The sequence below is a fragment of the Schistocerca gregaria genome, unplaced genomic scaffold (assembly GCF_023897955.1).
Source record: "Schistocerca gregaria isolate iqSchGreg1 unplaced genomic scaffold, iqSchGreg1.2 ptg001205l, whole genome shotgun sequence".
Classification (NCBI taxonomy): domain Eukaryota; kingdom Metazoa; phylum Arthropoda; class Insecta; order Orthoptera; family Acrididae; genus Schistocerca; species Schistocerca gregaria.
The window spans coordinates 115,001-120,874 of NW_026062530.1; the positions used below are offsets into that span (position 1 = coordinate 115,001).

At 54.2% G+C, this 5,874-nt stretch overlaps 2 non-coding genes across 2 annotated transcripts; both read left to right on the top strand.

The window, feature by feature from the left end:
- The first annotated feature begins 3,457 nt into the window (after positions 1–3,457).
- LOC126329652 (small subunit ribosomal RNA) lies at positions 3,458–5,350 on the top strand. The gene has a single exon (XR_007562409.1). It is a non-coding gene; the product is annotated as a small subunit ribosomal RNA (ribosomal RNA).
- A 355-nt stretch (positions 5,351–5,705) lies between these two features.
- Positions 5,706–5,861, top strand: LOC126329643 (5.8S ribosomal RNA). Its single transcript, XR_007562400.1, has one exon. It is a non-coding gene; the product is annotated as a 5.8S ribosomal RNA (ribosomal RNA).
- Positions 5,862–5,874: the final 13 nt, after the last annotated feature.

A 5,874-nucleotide genomic window follows, 5' to 3' on the forward strand; every position in this document is an offset into this window, starting at 1 on the left:
CATCACCCGCAAACAACGCAGCTCAAATCAGCCAGCAACACCCACAGTGGTCCACCCAGTATCAACACAGGACGCAACGCCACGCCACAACACAAAAGGTACAAGTAATAAAATACCCTTTGGCCACACCCCTTATAAAGGCATCGAACCAACCCACCACCTGACACCAGCCAAACGTACATCCTGATTTGACACATCTCTGGCAACCTAACCCACGTTGGCCCTTAACCTAACCCACGTTGGCCCTTAACCTAACCCACGTTGGCCCTTAACCTAACCCACGTTGGCCCTTAACCTAACCCACGTTGGCCCTTAACCTAACCCACGTTGGCCCTTAACCTAACCCACGTTGGCCCTTAACCTAACCCACGTTGGCCCTTAACCTAACCCACGTTGGCCCTTAACCTAACCCACGTTGGCCCTTAACCTAACCCACGTTGGCCCTTAACCTAACCCACGTTGGCCCTTAACCTAACCCACGTTGGCCCTTAACCTAACCCACGTTGGCCCTAACCTAACCCACGTTGGCCCCTAACCTAACCCACGTTGGCCCCTAACCTAACCCACGTTGGCCCCTAACCTAACCCACGTTGGCCCCTAACCTAACCCACGTTGGCCCCTAACCTAACCCACGTTGGCCCCTAACCTAACCCACGTTGGCCCCTAACCTAACCCACGTTGGCCCCTAACCTAACCCACGTTGGCCCCTAACCTAACCCCACGTTGGCCCCTAACCTAACCCACGTTGGCCCCTAACCTAACCCACGTTGGCCCCTAACCTAACCCACGTTGGCCCCCTAACCTAACCCACGTTGGCCCCTAACCTAACCCACGTTGGCCCCTAACCTAACCCACGTTGGCCCCTAACCTAACCCACGCTGCACCTTAACCTAAGTTACGCTGCACCTTAACCTAAGTTACGCTGCACCTTAACCTAAGTTACGCTGCACCTTAACCTAAGTTACGCTGCACCTTAACCTAAGTTACGCTGCACCTTAACCTAAGTTACGCTGCACCTTAACCTAAGTTACGCTGCACCTTAACCTAAGTTACGCTGCACCTTAACCTAACTTACACTGCACCTTAACCTAACTTACACTGCACCTTAACCTAAGTTACACTGCACCTTAACCTAAGTTACACTGCACCTTAACCTAACTTACACTGCACCTTAACCTAAGTTACACTGCACCTTAACCTAAGTTACACTGCACCTTAACCTAAGTTACACTGCACCTTAACCTAAGTTACACTGCACCTTAACCTAAGTTACACTGCACCTTAACCTAAGTTACACTGCACCTTAACCTAAGTTACACTGCACCTTAACCTAACTTACACTGCACCTTAACCTAACTTACACTGCACCTTAACCTAACTTACACTGCACCTTAACCTAACTTACACTGCACCTTAACCTAACTTACACTGCACCTTAACCTAACTTACACTGCACCTTAACCTAACTTACACTGCACCTTAACCTAACTTACACTGCACCTTAACCTAACTTACACTGCACCTTAACCTAACTTACACTGCACCTTAACCTAACTTACACTGCACCTTAACCTAACTTACACTGCACCTTAACCTAACTTACACTGCACCTTAACTGTCACATGTAACGTCACAGGAATGTAGCTTTGCCTAACAGCAACCCTCTGAACATAGTTCACTGCTTGGATCCTCTGGTGTCATGTGTATTTCTTGATGCCATGGTGCGTACCCTCACATAAAGGTCTTTCGAGTGTTGCGTACTTTCTACACAGTCCCGCTAACCACTGGAAGGGTGTACCGCTACAGAACGAATATCGCCCTCCCCTCCTGCCCTTCCAAGCTGGTCGGTCAGGCGTTTGTTTGTGAAATGAGCCTTGCAGCTGTTCAGTTGCATTCGGTTGTCGATGCAGTCAGTGTACGTTGTGGTACGGCCTGTGTGGACTGTCCGCTGATGTACGCGTAACCCACACTGATCATCCGTCGTTACGTACTGAGTGACATAATGTGGCACATGCTTGACCGTACACCGGCTGCGCCCTACAATGGCGAATCATAAGGGCCATATGTTGTGCACGATGCTACTTGTCTCGTCTCCCCATTACAGCGAGATTGCACTGTTGTACGCCGTACAGACATGTGGTAAGTAGGTACGGACGAAAGTATTGCATGTTGGCCCCCCCCCCCCCCCCTCCTCCCTCTGCCGGGAATCAGCGTGAGCCGTCTGTTGATGTAGCGACGAGGGTTTTCCTATTTAATCGTATTGCCCCACACAACATGATAGCACGGTGGACCGCGTTCCACATCTGCGACATGCTACAGAGGCCGGTTGACAGTCGACCGCGCAAGGGACATTGCACACGTGCGCGGACCATCTTCCACGTGTTCTCTCGTGTACATGCCGCAGTGTGTATGTGGGCTGATGTAGCGTGTCGTGACACATAACATGCAGGCATGCCAGAATCGTAGATTTCGCAAATGTAGATTGACGTATACGTTTGCTGCCAAAGATCCGCAAATGAACTGGAAATCAGTTGTTGAGCGGTTGTTCGCGCTGCAGGTGCATCGGTGATAGCGACGATCGGTACATCTGTGAACCGGTTGTTTCGGCGGTACCCGCCATGCCCCCGAACCTGAGTTGGCCATGTGGGTATGAAGCGATACGAGGCTGTGGCTTGGCGGGACAGTCCCCGGCCGGTGAGGGGGGGCCGCCCGGCGTGCTGGCCGCGCGCTGCGTGAGCGCACGCACTACAGCCGGCTGGTGGGGGGCGCCCAGTGGCAGGAGCGCCGGCCGACGGGCCCGGCTGGCGTCCCAGCTATCGCGCCGGCGCACCCTGCGCGCGGCGCCAGGCGGCCAAAGTGGGTTCTGCCGAGCCCGGTGCGAAGCGCGGTGGACATCTGCAGTGTGCTGGTCCGATTGCGGACTGTGTGCGTTGAGGATGCGCCGCCGCCCGGCACTCGGCGTCGCGACGCCGTCTGCTGCTCGGTCGCCCCCAGCGGTTCTCGCAGGTGGTTTGTATCGCAGCTCTGCGGACGTGTTGGCGCGTGCGCTGTGCTGGGAGAGTTCGCTTCTGCACCCAAGTGGGGCTTTGCCCTTCTGTGGCGCTGGCGTTGGAGCTGCCGGTCACCGTAGGTGGCGCGTGTTGTTTCCCGCCGGCAATGCCACGACAGCACGCTCCCGGGCCTCTGTCGGCAGCGGCAAGCTCAGTTGGGAGCACGGGTGTTCGCACTGAAAGCGTCTACTCGCCTATCTCCGGGCGATTGCGCCTCTCTCGAACCCGACCAAGTACTTAGGACGGCGCTGCGCGCCGCCGGGACCTGAGAGGGTTTCGAGGTGTATCGTGCAGGGGAGCTCAGCCTCCTCCTGTTTGCAGAATAATTGAGCGGACGCTTGCGTGTTCGCGCGGGCCCTCGGGACACACTCCCGGGCGGCCGGCTGCTCAGCTCTCGTTGACGCAGCTCCCTGGTTGATCCTGCCAGTAGTCATATGCTTGTCTCAAAGATTAAGCCATGCATGTCTCAGTACAAGCCGCATTAAGGTGAAACCGCGAATGGCTCATTAAATCAGTTATGGTTCCTTAGATCGTACCCACGTTACTTGGATAACTGTGGTAATTCTAGAGCTAATACATGCAAACAGAGTCCCGACCAGAGATGGAAGGGACGCTTTTATTAGATCAAAACCAATCGGATTGGCTCGTCTGGTCCGTTTGCCTTGGTGACTCTGAATAACTTTGGGCTGATCGCACGGTCCTCGTACCGGCGACGCATCTTTCAAATGTCTGCCTTATCAACTGTCGATGGTAGGTTCTGCGCCTACCATGGTTGTAACGGGTAACGGGGAATCAGGGTTCGATTCCGGAGAGGGAGCCTGAGAAACGGCTACCACATCCAAGGAAGGCAGCAGGCGCGCAAATTACCCACTCCCGGCACGGGGAGGTAGTGACGAAAAATAACGATACGGGACTCATCCGAGGCCCCGTAATCGGAATGAGTACACTTTAAATCCTTTAACGAGTATCTATTGGAGGGCAAGTCTGGTGCCAGCAGCCGCGGTAATTCCAGCTCCAATAGCGTATATTAAAGTTGTTGCGGTTAAAAAGCTCGTAGTTGGATTTGTGTCCCACGCTGTTGGTTCACCGCCCGTCGGTGTTTAACTGGCATGTATCGTGGGACGTCCTGCCGGTGGGGCGAGCCGAAGGCGTGCTTGCGCGTCCCGAGGCGGACCCCGTTGAAATCCTACCAGGGTGCTCTTAGTTGAGTGTCTCGGTGGGCCGGCACGTTTACTTTGAACAAATTAGAGTGCTTAAAGCAGGCAAGCCCGCCTGAATACTGTGTGCATGGAATAATGGAATAGGACCTCGGTTCTATTTTGTTGGTTTTCGGAACCCGAGGTAATGATTAATAGGGACAGGCGGGGGCATTCGTATTGCGACGTTAGAGGTGAAATTCTTGGATCGTCGCAAGACGAACAGAAGCGAAAGCATTTGCCAAGTATGTTTTCATTAATCAAGAACGAAAGTTAGAGGTTCGAAGGCGATCAGATACCGCCCTAGTTCTAACCATAAACGATGCCAGCCAGCGATCCGCCGCAGTTCCTCCGATGACTCGGCGGGCAGCCTCCGGGAAACCAAAGCTTTTGGGTTCCGGGGGAAGTATGGTTGCAAAGCTGAAACTTAAAGGAATTGACGGAAGGGCACCACCAGGAGTGGAGCCTGCGGCTTAATTTGACTCAACACGGGAAACCTCACCAGGCCCGGACACCGGAAGGATTGACAGATTGATAGCTCTTTCTTGATTCGGTGGGTGGTGGTGCATGGCCGTTCTTAGTTGGTGGAGCGATTTGTCTGGTTAATTCCGATAACGAACGAGACTCTAGCCTGCTAACTAGTCGCGTGACATCCTTCGTGCTGTCAGCGATTACTTTTCTTCTTAGAGGGACAGGCGGCTTCTAGCCGCACGAGATTGAGCAATAACAGGTCTGTGATGCCCTTAGATGTTCTGGGCCGCACGCGCGCTACACTGAAGGAATCAGCGTGTCTTCCTAGGCCGAAAGGTCGGGGTAACCCGCTGAACCTCCTTCGTGCTAGGGATTGGGGCTTGCAATTGTTCCCCATGAACGAGGAATTCCCAGTAAGCGCGAGTCATAAGCTCGCGTTGATTACGTCCCTGCCCTTTGTACACACCGCCCGTCGCTACTACCGATTGAATGATTTAGTGAGGTCTTCGGACTGGTACGCGGCATCGACTCTGTCGTTGCCGATGCTACCGGAAAGATGACCAAACTTGATCATTTAGAGGAAGTAAAAGTCGTAACAAGGTTTCCGTAGGTGAACCTGCGGAAGGATCATTACCGACTAGACTGCATGTCTTTCGATGTGCGTGTCGTGTCGCGCAACACGCTACCTGTACGGCAGTAGCCGTGCGCCGCGTGCGGAACCACGCGTGCCTCTCAAAACTAGCGCAAGTGTTGTTGTGTGGTACGAGCGCTGAAGCTCTGGAGCGGCTGGCCTGCGGCACCTGGCGCCTGGCGCCGGTTTTGAATGACTTTCGCCCGAGTGCCTGTCCGCTCCGGTGTGGAGCCGTACGACGCCCATCGGCCGTCAGGCCGTTGGACACAAAGTAATGGAACAGGGGCCGTCAAACGCCTCAGTCCCGCCTCTGCAACTGTCTTGAAAGAGACGGTGGAGAACTGAAAAGATAAAGATCACCCAGGACGGTGGATCACTCGGCTCGTGGGTCGATGAAGAACGCAGCAAATTGCGCGTCGACATGTGAACTGCAGGACACTATGAACATCGACGTTTCGAACGCACATTGCGGTCCATGGATTCCGTTCCCGGGCCACGTCTGGCTGAGGGTCGGCTACGTATACTG